Consider the following 16422-nt stretch of genomic DNA (forward strand, 5'->3'; position numbering starts at 1 on the left):
CGATTAGTGCTTAACAGTAAGGGATGAGTACCAAAATTTGTATTAACCGGTCCGGTGGTTTAGGGGTAGATATGGAACGTAAATAAAGAGCGAGTGCTTTATTTCAACTATTACCTTTTACTGGCGCCTCCCGCCCCCTCCCCGTCCTGCCGCCAAATTTTTCTCCCATTATCGTATCTCCCATTCCCCTTTCTTCTCATTCCTCTCCTCTCTCTAAATATTGCCTTCACGTTCCTTTGCGATCTATAGCTCTTCTCTGTATTCCTTCCATATTTAAGCTTTCCCTTCTTTGTTTATAGCCAACGGCCTTGTCGCAGTGGTAACACCAGTTCCCGTCAGATCACCGAAGTTAAGTGCTGTCGGGCTGGGCTAGCACTTGGATGGGTGACCACCTGGTCTGCCGAGCGCTATCGGCCAGCAGGGGGCACTTAGCCCTAGTGAGGCAAACTGAGGAGCTACTTCATTGAGAAGTAGCGGCTCCGATCTGAGAAACTGACATACGGCCGGGAGAGTGGTGTGCTGACCACATGCCCTTCCATATCCGCATCCGGTGACGCCTATGGGCTGAGGATGACACGGCGGCCGGCCGGTACCGTTGGGCTTTCATGGCCTGTTCGGGAGGAGTTTAGTTTAGTTTAGTTCTTTATATATTACTATCCTCCCAACTGAACACCTGATACCCGTACAGTAGCTTTTTGTTCAATAGGCTGATTCTCTCTAGCCCATATCATGTTCCTACGAAATTTTCCCATTTCTACTCTAATCATTACTGCTTTACAATTTTGCACTTATTGTGAAACCCATTTTTTTACTACGTTTTACCCTTTGCCTACTACATTTCGTTCCATCACTTAAAGATAATATACAGTGTACGTTTCCAAAGATTCCCCACTTCTTGATTAGCTACCTTGCTCAATACCTTACGTTTTAATTTGCATCAACTTTTGTTCAGTGTTCACATCTGCTACTGGAATTATTTTACAGTTTAAAGTTTGTTTTCCGAATATCCAGATTACCATCACATCATCTATTGGAAACCATCTCATACCACCAGGCCTACAATACTTATTCAGATGTCATGAGTGACTAACGTTGCTCGTCGGAAAACACTATCAGACAGTTTCCGTATAGTCCATGAAGCCGTAACGCTTTTCTTTGTAATCGGTTTCTTATGATCAAATTGAAGTACGCACAAAGTTAAGTTTTCATCTCCCATAACAAAGTGAATCATTTCTTTCCTCTCCTCTTACTATTAGTGTTAGTACCCATATATATACTTTTGCTGAAAATACATCTAAATAAATGTTGTCAACCAGAATAAATCGTATAAACTTCGACTTGAAACATAGATTATAAATGTTAGGCTTACCCCAATCCGTATATAGATATGACAAAATAAAGAACGCATGATGTCCTAAAAGCGTGAAGAAGAATTAAATCTATTCGAGATGGTTATTCATTTGTCCCACATTAGTATTTGCATGATACGCAAAACATATGCCTATGGAGCAGCAATCTACAACCAACACACAAATTCCAATAATAAAGAATATATTTTAAACGTGTGGATTTTAATATTTATTCCAAACAGTATAAACATTGGAAGCCATTGCTTAATGTTAAAGAATCTTTCTTGACAGTTTAAATGTTATTACTTTGCCGAATATTCGATTGTACAGACGGATGATAGAACAGCCACTTCAAAATTTATATTCATTTAATTTAGGAGGAAAAGAAGATGCCCTAAAAACAGTATCCCGATAATGGTCCAAACTGTATGCTTCCTCAGCTCTGCCTTCTTTCTTTTCATTTCTCTCATCTGACAGTACAGAAAGTACCTTACATTCCAAATCAGGTACAGATTCAAATCTATATGTTGCTTGAGTTGTGTCTTCTTTCTTTTCATTTTTCACATCTAATGGTACTGAAAGTACCTTACATTCTAAATCAGGTTTGGAGTCACATCTATATGTTACTTCAAGTGTGTCTTCCTTGTTTTCATTTTTCACATCTAATGGTACAGAAAGTACCTCAAATTCGAAATCAGGTTCGGAGTCACATCTATACGTTACTTCAAGTGTGTCTTCCTTGTTTTCATTTTTCACAGCTAATGGTACAGAAAGTGCCTTACATTCCAAATCAGGTTCGGGGTCACATCTATATATTCCATGAGGAGTGTCTTCTTTGTTTTCATTTTTCACATCTAATGATACAGAAAGAACATTACATTCCAAATCAGGTTTGGGGTCACATCTATGTGTTACATGAGGTGTGTCTCCTTTGTTTTCATTTTTCACATCTAATGGTACTGAAAGTACCTTACATTCTAAATCAGGTTCGGAGTCACATCTATATGTTACTTCAAGTGTATCTTCCTTGTTTTCATTTTTCACAGCTATTGGTACAGAAAGTACCTTACATTCCAAATCAGGTTCGGAGTCACATCTATATGTTCCATCAGGAGTGTCTTCTTTGTTTTCATTTTTCACATCTAATGGTACAGATAGTACCCTACATTCCAAATCAGGTTCGGAGTCACACCTATATTTTACTTCAAGTGTGTCTTCCTTGTTTTCTTTTTTCACATCTAATGGTACAGAAAGTACCTTAAATTCAAAATCAGGTTCGGAGTCACATCTATACGTTACTTCAAGTGTGTCTTCCTTGTTTTCATTTTTCACAGCTAATGGTACAGAAAGTACCTTACATTCCAAATCAGGTTCGGGGTCACATCTATATATTCCATGAGGAGTGTCTTCTTTGTTTTCATTTTTCACATCCAATGGTACAGAAAGTACCCTACATTCCAAATCAGGTTCGGAGTCACACCTATATGTTACTTCAAGTGTGTCTCCCTTGTTTCCTTTTTCCACATCTAATGGTACAGAAAGTACCTTAAATTCGAAATCAGGTTCGGAGTCACATCTATACGTTACTTCAAGTGTGTCTTCCTTGTTTTCATTTTTCACAGCTAATGGTACAGAAAGTACCTTACATTCCAAATCAGGTTCTGGGTCACATCTATATGTTCCATGAGGAGTGTCTTCTTTGTTTTCATTTTTCACATCTAATGGTACAGAAAGTACCTTACATTCCAAATCAGGTTTGGGGTCACATCTATGTGTTACATGAGGTGTGTCTTCTTTGTTTTCATTTTTCACATCTAATGGTACTGAAAGTACCTTACATTCTAAATCAGGTTTGGAGTCACATCTATACATTACTTCAAGTGTGTCTTCCTTGTTTTCATTTTTCACAGCTAATGGTACAGAAAGTACCTTACATTCCAAATCAGGTTCGGGGTCACATCTATATGTTCCATGAGGAGTGTCTTCTTTGTTTTCATTTTTCACATCTAATGATACAGAAAGTACCTTACATTCCAAATCAGGTTCGGAGTCACATCTATATGTTAAATGAAGTGTGTTTTCTTCCTTTTCAGTTTTCCCATCCAATGGTACAGAAGGTACTTTAGGTTCAAATTGGGGCTCTGTGTCAAATGTATTAGTTACTTGAGTTATACCTTTTTTGTTTTCATTTTTCTGATGCAATGATAGATAATGTTTCTGGGAAACAACTTGGGGATAGTTGTCGAGCTTCTCCTCATTTTTATCACGCCACGGATTGAATTTGAATTCCGAGGATTCTTTACTTTTATCAAGGATCACGTTTTGCACCATAAATCTCCCTATGTATGTAATTTCTGGTGATATCAGCTGTGATTTTGTTTTACTTGCCGTGGTGTTGATATGTGAATAATGATGTGTTGTTAGGTCTCCCACTGCCGTGAAATTTCCAATGCCAGTTTCTCGTGGCAACTGTTGACGAGCAGTATTATTTTTCGCTACATCGATGCTCCGTTCTCGCCCAGTGATGTCGTAGCAGGTGACTTCAGTTTTCGGCTTTAGTTCAGGGCCCACGCTGTCAGTGAAGTCCTTCTGCCGTTGCCTATCCTAAACATCAACATAGCGTTAAGTATTTGTTTTTGAATAGGAAAATATTTAACAATTGTCCTTGCTGATGGTAGTAATAAAACCAATACAAAAATATATATTCTGATCTCCTTTATAGATATAATCTGCATGTTAATAATAATAATAAACCTCGTGGAGGCTCGGGAAAAGAATAGGCTTTCGGTATGTTCTGCCAGTCGTAGAAGTCGACCAAAATAACAAACCACTAATAGGGCTAACCCCCCTTTTAGTGTGATTAGTTGGTTCAGGACAGAACTAATGAAGCCTTGGACAAGCGCTGTCATAGTCGGGGACGACGCTTGAACCCTATGCCCGTCCACAATGGTAACGACACTGCTAGCCACACGGAAAATGATTTAAATCCAAATAGAGGTGTTTTGCAGGACATGCTTCCTGCAACCACTCTAGAAGGAAAACAAAGACAGAGGACGAGATGGTCAGATGAAGTTAACCGATACCTCATGTTCTGTTATTACCAAGCAACAAACTTAGGAACCAACACAACTGGATACAGATCACATGTATATACAACATTTATTACCAGATACCCAGAATTTAAATTTTTAACAGAACAACGACTAGTTGATCAGATTCGTGTAATAATCAAAAATAACAGGATACCCCAGTCAGAATTAGAAACCATCAAACAACAATTACAACAAATACTGGAACAAAATAATGTGCAATCAGAAGAAGAAGAAGAAAATAAAGTAATGGACTCAAACATCCCAGAGCAAACAAACAAAGAACAACACACATCAATTAAACAATCAGCGGAAAACGAAATCTTAAGACAGCCGCCAGAGCAAGCACAAATAGAACATGAAGTGACACACATGTTAGATATAGAAGAAAAATTTCATACAGATATTAGACCATTCTTGCATAGACCACCAAATAACCCACAAGTCGAAACAACAATAACCACTATCAACACAATCATACACAACAAAATAAATGAAAATACAACTATGGAAGACTTACAACTACTGGTTTATGTAGGAGCACTCACTACATTAAATATACACACTAGGCAGAGATCAGAACCAACCAACACACAGAAGAAACCCATAAAACCAGCACGTCAACACAGGCTACAGATCAGAACAGAAAAACTGAGAAAAGACATTGGACAGCTAACACAATTTATAAGAAATGAAATATCAGACAAAAATCGAAAAAGGTTTGGTAAAATCTCACAACAAGAAGCGATAGAGCAATTAGATGAAAAGAAGCAGAAATTACAAGCATTAGCCAAACGACTTAGAAGATACAAAAAAAGTGAAAATAGAAGGAAACGAAACCAAACATTCAACACAAACCGAAAGAAATTTTACCATACAACAGATAACACACACATTAAAATAGACAATCCACCATACATAACAGACATGGAACACTTCTGGAGCAACATATGGTCAAACCTGGTACAAAATAACAGACACACATGGTGGATACAAGCAGAAACAGACTCATGAAAGATAATACCACAAATGCCTGAAGTGATAATTTTGCAACATGAAGTCACCCGAGCAATTAATTCTATGCACAATTGGAAAGCCCCTGGAAATGATAAAATAGAAAATTTCTGGCTAAAGAAGTTCACCTCAACACAATCACGTCTAACTAAATTATTTAACGATTACATTGCACATCCATACACAGTCCCTGATACACTTACACAAGGAATAACTTATCTGAAACCTAAAGATCAAGCAGACACAGCAAACCCAGCTAAATATCGCCCCATAACATGCCTACCAACAATATACAAAATATTAACTTCAGTCATTACACAGAAATTAATGACACATACAACACAGAACAGAATTATAAATGAAGAACAAAAAGTCTGCTGCAAAGGAGCACGAGGATGTAAAGAGCAACTGATAATAGATACAGAGGTGACATATCAAGCTAAAACTAAACAAAGGTCACTGCACTACGCATACATTGATTACCAAAAAGCTTTTGATAGTGTACCCCACTCATGGTTACTACAGATATTGGAAATATACAAAGTAGATCCTAAATTAATACAGTTCCTAAAAATAGTAATGAAAAATTGGAAAACCACACTTAACATCCAAACAAATTCAAATAATATCACATCACAGCCAATACAGATTAAGCGTGGAATATACCAAGCAGACTCATTAAGTCCTTTCTGGTTCTGCCTTGCTCTGAACCCACTATCCAACATGCTAAATAATACAAATTATGAATATAATATTACTGGAACATACCCACACAAAATAACACATTTGCTATACATGGATGATCTAAAACTACTGGCAGCAACAAATCAACCACTCAACCAATTACCAAAGATAACAGAAGTATTCAGCAATGATATAAATATGGCTTTTGGAACAGACAAATGTAAGAAAAATAGCATAGACAAGGGAAAACACACTAAACAAGAAGATTACATATTGGATAACCACAGTGGCTGCATAGAAGCGATGGAAAAAACAGATGCCTATAAATATCTAGGATACAGACAAAAAATAGGAATAGATAATACAAATATTAAATAAGAACTAACAGAAAAATATAGACAAATACAAACAAAAATACTGAAAACAGAATTGACAGCAAGAAACAAGACAAAAGCTATAAATACTTACGCTATACCAATACTGACCTACTTATTTGGAGTAGTGAAATGGAGTAACACAGACCTAGAAGCACTCAGTACACTTACACGATCACAATGCCACAAATATAGAATACATCACATACATTCAGCAACAGAAAGATTCACATTAAGCAGAAAGGAAGGAGGAAGGGGATTTATCGACATAAAAAAGCTACATTATGGACAGGTAGATAATTTAAGAAAATTCTTTATAGAACGAGCAGAAACTAGCAAAATACACAAAGCAATCACTCATATAAATACATCGGCTACACCACTGCAATTTCATAACCACTTCTACAACCCTTTAGATCACATAACATCAACAGATACGAAGAAAATAAATTGGAAAAAGAAAACACTACATGGCAAGCACCCGTATCATCTAACACAGCCACACATCAATCAAGACGCATCCAACACGTGGCTAAGAAAAGGCAATATATACAGTAAGATGGAAGGGTTAATGATTGCAATACAGGAACAAACAACAAACACCAGATATTACAGCAAGCATATTATTAAAGATCCCAGTACCACAACAGATAAATGCAGACTTTGCAAACAACAAACAGAAACAGTAGATCACATCACAAGTGGATATACAATACTAGCAAATACAGAATATCCCAGAAGACATGACAATGTAGCAAAAATAATACATCAACAACTTGCCATACAACATAAACTAATAAAACAACACGTTCCCACATACAAGTATGCACCACAAAATGTACTGGAGAATGATGAATACAAATTATACTGGAATAGAACCATTTTAACAGATGAAACAACACCACATAACAAACCTGACATCATACTCACCATTAAAAAGAAGAAATTAACACAACTAATCGAAATATCCATAACCAACACAACAAATATACAGAAAAGGCAATATATACAGTGAGACGGAAGGGTTCATGATTGCAATACAGGAACAAACAACAAACACCAGATATTACAGCAAGCATATTATTAAAGATCCCAGTACCACAACAGATAAATGCAGACTTTGCAAACAACAAACAGAAACAGTAGATCACATCACAAGTGGATGTACAATACTAGCAAATACAGAATACCCCAGAAGACATGACAATGTAGCAAAAATAATACATCAACAACTTGCCATACAACATAAACTAATAAAACAACACGTTCCCACATACAAGTATGCACCACAAAATGTACTAGAGAATGATGAATACAAATTATACTGGAATAGAACCATTATAACAGATAAAACAACACCACATAACAAACCTTACATCATACTCACCATTAAAAAGAAGAAATTAACACAACTAATCGAAATATCCATAACCAACACAACAAATTCAGGTAAAGCGATTGTTATTTGTTTCATACACTACTGCCCATTAAAATTGCTACACCAAGAAGAAATGCAGATGATAAACGGGTATTCATTGGCAAATATATTATACTAGAACTGATATGTGATTACATTTTCACGCAATTTGGGTTCATAGATCCTGAGAAATCAGTACCCAGAACAACCACCTCTGGCCGTAATAACGGCCTTGATACGCCTGGGCATTGAGTCGAACAGAGCTAGGATGGCGTGTACAGGTACAGCTGCCCATGCAGCGTCAACACGATACCACAGTTCATCAAGAGTAGTGACTGGCGTATTGTGTCGTGCCAGTTGCTCGGCCACCATTGACCAGACGTTTTCAATTGGTGAGAGATCTGGAGAATGTGCTGGCCATGGCAGCCGTCGAACATTTTTTGTATCCAGAAAGGCCCGTAGAGGACCTGCAACATGCGGTCGTGCATTATACTACTGAAATGTAGGGTTTCGCAGGAATCGAAAGAAGGGTAGAGCTACTGGTCGTAACACATCTGAAATGTATCGTCCACTGTTCAAAGTGCCATCAATGCGAACAAGAGGTGACCGAGACGTGTAACCAATGGCACCCCATACCGTCACGCCGGGTGACACGCCAGTATGGCGATGACGAATACACGCTTCCAATGTGTGTTCACCGCGATGTCGCCAAACACGGATGCGACCATCATGATGCTGTAAACAGAACCCGGATTCAGACGAGAAAATGACGTTTTACATTTCGTGCACCCAGGTTCGTCGTTGAGTACATCATCGCAGGCGCTCCTGTCTGTGATGCAGCGTCAAGAGTAATAGCAGCCATGGTCTCCGAGCTGATACTCCATGCTGCTGCAAACGTCGTCGAACTGTGCGTGCAGATGGTTATTGTCTTGCAAACGTCCCCATCTGTTGACTCAGGGATCGAGACGTGGCTGCACGATCCATTACAGCCATGCGGATAAGATGCCTGTCATCTCGACTGCTAGTGTACGAGGCCGTTGGGATCCAGCACGGCGTTCCGTATTACCCTCCTGAACCCACCGCTTCCATATTCTGCTAACAGTCGTTGGATCTCGACCAACGTGAGCAGCAATGTCGCGATACGATAAATCGCAATCGCGATAGGCTACATTCACATCTTTATCAAAGTCGGAAAAGTGATGGTACGCATTTCTCCTCCTTACACGAGGCATCACAACAACAGTTCACCAGGCAACGCCGGTCAACTGCTGTTTGTGTATGAGAAATCGGTTGGAAACTTTTCTCATGTTATCACGTAGTAGGTGTCGCCACCGGCGCCAACCTTGTGTGAATGCTCTGAAAACCTAATCATTTGCATATCACCGCATCTTCTTCCTGTCGGTTAAATGTCGCGTCTGTAGCACATCTTCGTGGTGTAGCAATTTTAATGGCCAGTAGTGTATTTAAAGGCGTCTTGTTCCAGTGACGGTGGCTGCGCGTTACTGCGTTAGTCAGTCCACCCGGCCACAACGACATTTCGTCGTCAGCTGTGGCCACCTGCCTGGCACACCACCGCATCACCAGTAAGGTGCGGTCCACCCGTATTCAGCGGAGACCGGCCCCAGCCACGGTATCCTGCTGACTCCAGCGCATCTCTTGTGAGCGATATTTCCTATGTCACCTTTTCTTGCGATTCCCTGCACATCACTTAAACATTGTGCCCAAAATTTATTCTTATCCGCATAAATATCTGTTACGTCCCGCATCGCTGCCCATTTAGGAAGTCACTGGGAGCTGATGCTGGCGTCCCATTAGCGGTAGCCTACGCCGATCTGTTGATGGTGGCTCCCACAGGCTGCCAATAGCAGTAGCTCGCACCAACTTGATTCTGCAGTCGAGTGACCATATACAATTTCAAGTAGTTCCGGAAGACACCGCTATACGGAAATGGCATCATTCTCACAGTGGCAGCGAACTTCAATTCATAATAGTTCAACCAGTTTGCACTAAATACACTGGCGTGACGGAAGTCATAGGACCGCGGTATGCACATATACAGATGGAGGCGCTATCATTATACAGTGCATAAAAGGACGGTGCATTGGCTGGGCTGTCTCTTGTACTCATTCATGTGAAGCTATCCGTCGTATTAAGGCCCGCACGATGGGAATTAACAGACATTGAACAGAAAGTGGTAGTTGGTGCTAGACACATGGGACATTCTATTCCGGAAATCTTTAGGGAATTCAGTACTCCGTGATCCACAGTGCCAAGAGTGTGCCGAGAATACGACATTCCAGTCGTTACCTCTCACCATGGACAACGCAGTGACCGAAGGCTTTCACTGAACGACAGAGAGCAGCGGCGTTTACGTAGAGTTGTCAGTGCCGGCTGACAAGAAACACTGCGTGAAATAACCGCAGAAATGAATGTGAGACGTACGACGAACGTATCTGATAGGAGAGAGCGTCGAAATTTGGCGTTAATGGGCTACCGCAGCAGACGACCGACACGAGTACCTTTTCTAACAGCACGACACCGTCTGTAGCGCCCTCCTATGCTCGTGACGGTATTGGTTGGAACTTAAGCGACTGTAAACCGTGGCCTGATCGGATGAGTCCCAGTTTCACTTGCTAAGAGCTGATGGTGTGGCGCAGACCTCAAGAAGGCATGGACCAAGTTGTCAACAAGGCACAGTGCAAACTGAGTGAAAATAGTTATATTCAGCTAGTTGAAAGCCATTTGCAACCATTTATGGACTTGCCAAAGAATGATGGAATTCATAAGGATGATTAGGCGCCATGTCAACGGGCCACAATTGTTCGCGATTGGTTTGAAGATCATTTTGGACAATTGGAGTAGGTGATTTTTCCTCCCAGATCGCCCGACATGAATCCCATTGACTATTTATGGGACATAACCGAGAGGTCAGTTCGTGCACAAAATCGGTCTATGTATTGGTGAAAACAGTATCAAAATCCCTACAGTAGGTCTTGCGACCACCCCGAACACACAAACGGGGACTGCAGCAGCGAACTTTAATCTATAGGTAAACATCGATATTAGTCAACACATAGCTGATACTGTTAACAACCCAATACTAGTTGATACAGAGAAAATTAACGGAATACCAAGAAAGGTGAGTGGATTCTCTATCTTCTCTAGGTATACCATTATACGAATATAATATACCGTCTCCTTGTATTCAATATTCAACGACAGGGTCAGAAAAGCTTCTCGCTGGGACTGGATTAGAAAATAACGTTGTGTTGTACTGCACGGTTATGTAAGTTAGAAATGGATATTCTTTCTGCAGTTTAATGTATACAGAAGAGTGTTGTCCTTCACCTCTAGCTAGCCCTGCAGTATAAGTATAATCTACTCTATTTTGAAACAATGCCATTCACTCTAGTTGCTGGAGCATTTCTTGATATTACAAAAATTAGTCCCTAAAGGTAAGGCTTTTCCAAAAGTGAAAACTGTTCCAAGGTATAACATAGTCACATACCTAGGAACAAATATTCTATTCGAATTTAAAAGTGTTGCGATCGAGGAAAATCTTGTAAATACTATATTTATAAGTTTATGTCCTACATTACTACTGTAGTACACATCAATAATCATTAAGTTGAATCAGATTAAGAACAATTAATATCAAAAAGTAACTAGCTCTTTACTCACGCGAAGTCTTGAATGATATCGACAAGGTATTTCAAATTGATTCCGTGTCTCTAGATTTCCAGAAGGCTTTTGACACTGTACCTCACAAGCGGCTTGTAATCGAACTGCGCGCTTATCGTACATCGTCTCAGTTATGCAACTGGATTCGTGATTTCTTGTCGGAAAGGTCACAGTTCGTAGTAATTGAGGGAAAATGATCGAGTAAAACAGAAGTGATTTCTGGCGTTCCTTATCTACATAAACGATTTAGGAGAAAATGTGAACAGCCACCTTAGGTTATTTCCAGATGATGCTGTCGTCTGTCGTCTAATAAAGTCATCAGAAGATCAAAACAAATTGGAAAACGATTTAGAAAAGATATCTGCATGGTGCGAAAATTGAAAATGGACTTAAATAAAAAAAAAAAAGTGATTTCATTCATATGAGTGCTAAAATGAATCCGTTAAACTTCGGTTACACGATAAATCAATCAATCTGAAGGCCGTAAATTGAATTACAATTATCAATAAATCACAGTCACGAACAACTTAAATTCGTAAGAACACACAGCAAATGCTGTGGGGAAGACGAACCGAAGACTGCGCTTCATTGGGAGATCACTTAGAAGATGCAACAGATCTACTAAAGAGACTGCATGCAATACTACGCTTGTCCGTCCTCTTTTGGAATACTGCTGCGTAGTGTGAGATCCTTACCAGATAGGATTATCGGAACACATCGAGAAAGTTCAAAGAAGGGCAGCACGTTTTTTATTATCGAGAGATAGGGGAGAGACTGTCACGGACATGAAACAGGATTTGGGGTGAACATCATTAAAACAAAAGTATTTCTCGTTGCGACGGGATCTTCTCACGAAATTTCAACACCAACTTTCTCCTCCGAACGCGAAAATATTTAGTTGACACCGACCTAAGTAGGGAGATATGATCATCATAATAAAATAAGGGAGATCAGAACTCGCACGGAAGATATAGGTGTTCGTTTTTCCCACGCACCATTCAAGAGTGGACTAATGGAGAATTATTGTCAAGTTGGTTCGATGAACCCTCTGCCAGGCAATTAAGTGCGATTTGCAAAGCAGATGCAGATTTTGATATGTAATTTAAAAATACTTTAAAATAGAAACTGTTAGCAAATAAAACAATACTTCATTTGTAAAAGAGGGAACATCGTTACGTCATCAAATTCAGTTAATTTGCAAATGTCATGTGTTCCATGGTAAAACACCTTCTTCCGTTTCAAGAACAAGATGGTTAACGACCGACGAAGTATAGCTTAACCATTCACACGTTATGTAACTACTATAGTTATAAAAAATATACAGAATTATACTCACCATAAAACTTTGCAACTGAAAAATTAGAGATACATTCAGATTAGCTTTGATGTATTATGCAGCATTTAATTATTAGGAGTAGTAATACAAACGCGGTCCGATAGAAATTCTGGAACCTGCTTATGTTGGTCTTTAACTTGCGATCATTGCTGTGATTTTAAAATCGGTCACATATCAGAAAAATTGTAATGCGCTAAACTTCAGAGATAAAGTTAGACAGATAAGATTATAACAACGACAATATATGTGGAAAACGTACACGTAACTAAAGTATTAGAGTAAAATATTCTGTGTCGACCTGTGTGATACATGTATCCGCAAAGGTATTAGATCAAATCAAAATGCATAGTATTGGTTAAACCTAAAACCTAAGTTCGGTTGGCTTTTACCAAGCGCCACATCTTCATTTATTGTAAAAAAAAGTTAGTATCATTCACTGCTCACATTTCATCATAAAATTGCAGTTATACACCTGATGGTTCCCTCTTACAACGCTCCTTCTAGTATAATACTCTTTGCGTTCAACATTTTTCATTTGATCAAACATACAGAAAACTCTGTCTCTGACATTAGTACTACATGTGCTGTTTTACAACATTCTCGTCTTGTAATTCATCGCTACGACATGAGAACGAGCTACTTTGTACCTGCGCTCGGGATGACGACGGTTCAGATATCCACCCGAACACTAAAGTGCTGGTTTCTTCTGGTTCATTAAATCGCTAAAGGCAACTGCCGCGCTAATTTCTTCAGAATCGATGCAGGCTTTTTCCTTTCCTATCCTTCCTCATTCTGAACTTTTGCTTCGTCCACGTCGTTGAAACAGTGAAAACGTTTCCAAATATTCCTTTACTAAAGAAAATATAGATCCATGCCCACTGTTTAGTTACCAATCCACTACCAACAGTATTCGGGAGGACGACGGTTCAATCCCACGTCCGGCCATCCTGATTTAGGTTTTCCGTGATTTCCCTAAATCGCTACAGGCAAATGCCGGGATGGTTCCTTTCAAAGTGCACGGCCGACTTCTTTCCTCATCCGTCCCTAATCCGATGAGACCGATGACCTCGCTGTCTGGTCTCCTCCCCCAAAACCACCACCACCATTACCAACATGAGTAATTTTCATCTGAATTACCTCTCATTTTAACCGCAACATACTCTTCAACAAAATACTGTACCCCATGACTGGAAGAGATGGTAGATCACACATCGTTCTGCAAGAAGTGTATTAGAAGTGATCCACAAAATTAGCATCCAGTCTCATTGACTTTCATCAGCTGCAGAACTACACAACGTGTTCTTAATTCCAGCGTACTGAATTATCTCTCACAGGATGATCTCATCCAAGCCAATCAGCATGGATTCCGAAAATGTCTGTCAACCGAAACTCAACCTGCTTTTCGCACGAGACATTCTGAAAGCCATTGATCACGGTAGTCAGAGTAGTCAGAGGTATGCAGTATTTCTTGCCTTTCGAAAAGTGTCTCGGCACCACACCAATGTTAATTAACGAAAGCTCATACTCGGCATCTAACGAAATTTGTGGCCAGACTGATGTTTTCGTGGTAGGCAGGGTAGAACATATTACAGTATTTTGGATGGAGAGTCATCAACAGACGTCGATGTGCGCTTGGGAAGTGAGCTGAGTCGCTTTATTTTTATATTGCATCTTAATAGCACGGAAGACAATATTTACAGCAACCTCATACTTTTGCAGGTGATGCTATTATCTATACCGAAGTAGGCGAGTGTTATACCTAGAGGGTAATGCACCTAGAAACACATGATATTTTTTAGTCGATACTTCAGCCTATTGGGCTAATGGTAAAATGACGTTGAGGAATGCGCGCTAGAGACGGTCACAAGCAGCTTCCGCCATTTTCTACTATTTTTGTTCTTGTTAGACATGAGGTTCTGTTTTATGAAGATTTTGTAAATATTTAGAATTCTACGCATTTAAGAACTGTGTCACGACACAAAAGAATCAAAGATATTAGCTGCCAGTGGACACTGATTTATATGAAAGGAGAAAATACAAAAATTCAGTAAGTGAAGCAGGCAAAAAGGAATACAAACGTCTCAAAAATGAGATCGACAGGAAGTGCAAAATGGCTAAGCAGGGATGGCTAGCGGACAAATATAAGTATGTAGAGGCTTATCTCACTAGGGGGAAGACAGATACAGCCTACAGGAAAATTAAAGAGACCTTTAGAGAAAAGAGAGCCACTTGTATGAATATCAAGAGCTCAGATAGAAACCCAGTTCTAAGCAAAGAGGGGAAATCAGAAAGGTGGAAGGAGTATATAGAGGGTCTATACAAGGGCGATGTACTTGAAGACAATATTATGGAAATGGAAGAGGATGTAGATGAAGACGAAATGGGAGATACGATACTGCGTGAAGAGTTTGACAGAGCACTGAAAGACCTGAGTCCAAATAAGGCCCCGGGAGTAGACAACATTCCATTAGAACTACTGATGGCCTTGGGAGAGCCAGTCCTGACAAAACTCTACCATCTGGTGAGCAAGACGTACGAGACAGGCGAAATGCCCTCAGACATCAAGAAGAATATAATAATTCCAATCCCAAAGAAAGCAGGTGTTGACAGATGTGAAAATTACCGAACTATCAATTTATTAAGTCACAGCTGCAAAATACAAACGCGAATTATTTACAGACGAATGGAAAAACTGGTAGAAGCTGACCTCGGGGAAGATCTGTTTGGATTCCGTAGAAATGTTGGAACACGTGAGGCAATACTGACCTTACGACTTATCTTAGAAGAAAGATTAAGGAAAGGCAAACCTACGTCTCTAGCATTTGTAAACTTAGAGAAAGCTTTTGACAATGTTGACTGGAATACTCTCTTTCAAATTCTAAAAGTGGCAGGGGTAAAATACAGGGAGCGAAAGGCTATTTACAATTTGTACAGAAACCAGATGGCAGTTATAAGAGTCGAGGGACATGAAAGGGAAGCAGTGGCTGGGAAGGGAGTGAGACAGGGTTTTAGCCTCTCCCCGATGTTATTCAATCTGTATATTGAGCAAGCAGTAAAGGAAACAAAAGAAAAGTTTGGATTAGGTATTAAAATCAAGGGAGAAGAAATAAAAACTTTGAGGTTCGCAGATGACATTGTAATTCTGTCAGAGACAGCAAAGGACTTGGAAGAGCAGTTGAATGGAATGGACAGTGTCTTGAAAGGAGGATATAAGATGAATGAAGCAAAACAAGGATAATGGAATGTAGTCTAATTAAGTCGGGTGATGCTGAGGGTATTAGATTAGGAAATGAGTACTTTAAAGTAGTAAAGGAGTTTTGCTATTTGGGGAGCAAAATAACTGATCATGGTCGAAGTACAGAGGATATAAAATGTAGATTGGCAATGGCAAGGAAAGCGTTTCTGAAGAAGAGAAATTTGTTAACATCGAGTATAGATTTAAGTGTCAGGAAGTCATTTCTGAAAGTATTTGCATGGA

General features: G+C 39.5%; 1 pseudogene; it reads left to right on the forward strand.

Moving 5' to 3' along the window:
• Positions 1 to 298: 298 nt before the first annotated feature.
• On the forward strand, positions 299 to 416 carry LOC124617398 (annotated as a pseudogene).
• The last annotated feature ends 16006 nt before the right edge of the window (positions 417 to 16422 follow it).

The sequence above is a fragment of the Schistocerca americana genome, chromosome 5 (assembly GCF_021461395.2).
Source record: "Schistocerca americana isolate TAMUIC-IGC-003095 chromosome 5, iqSchAmer2.1, whole genome shotgun sequence".
In the NCBI taxonomy this organism is placed as follows: Eukaryota; Metazoa; Arthropoda; class Insecta; order Orthoptera; family Acrididae; genus Schistocerca; species Schistocerca americana.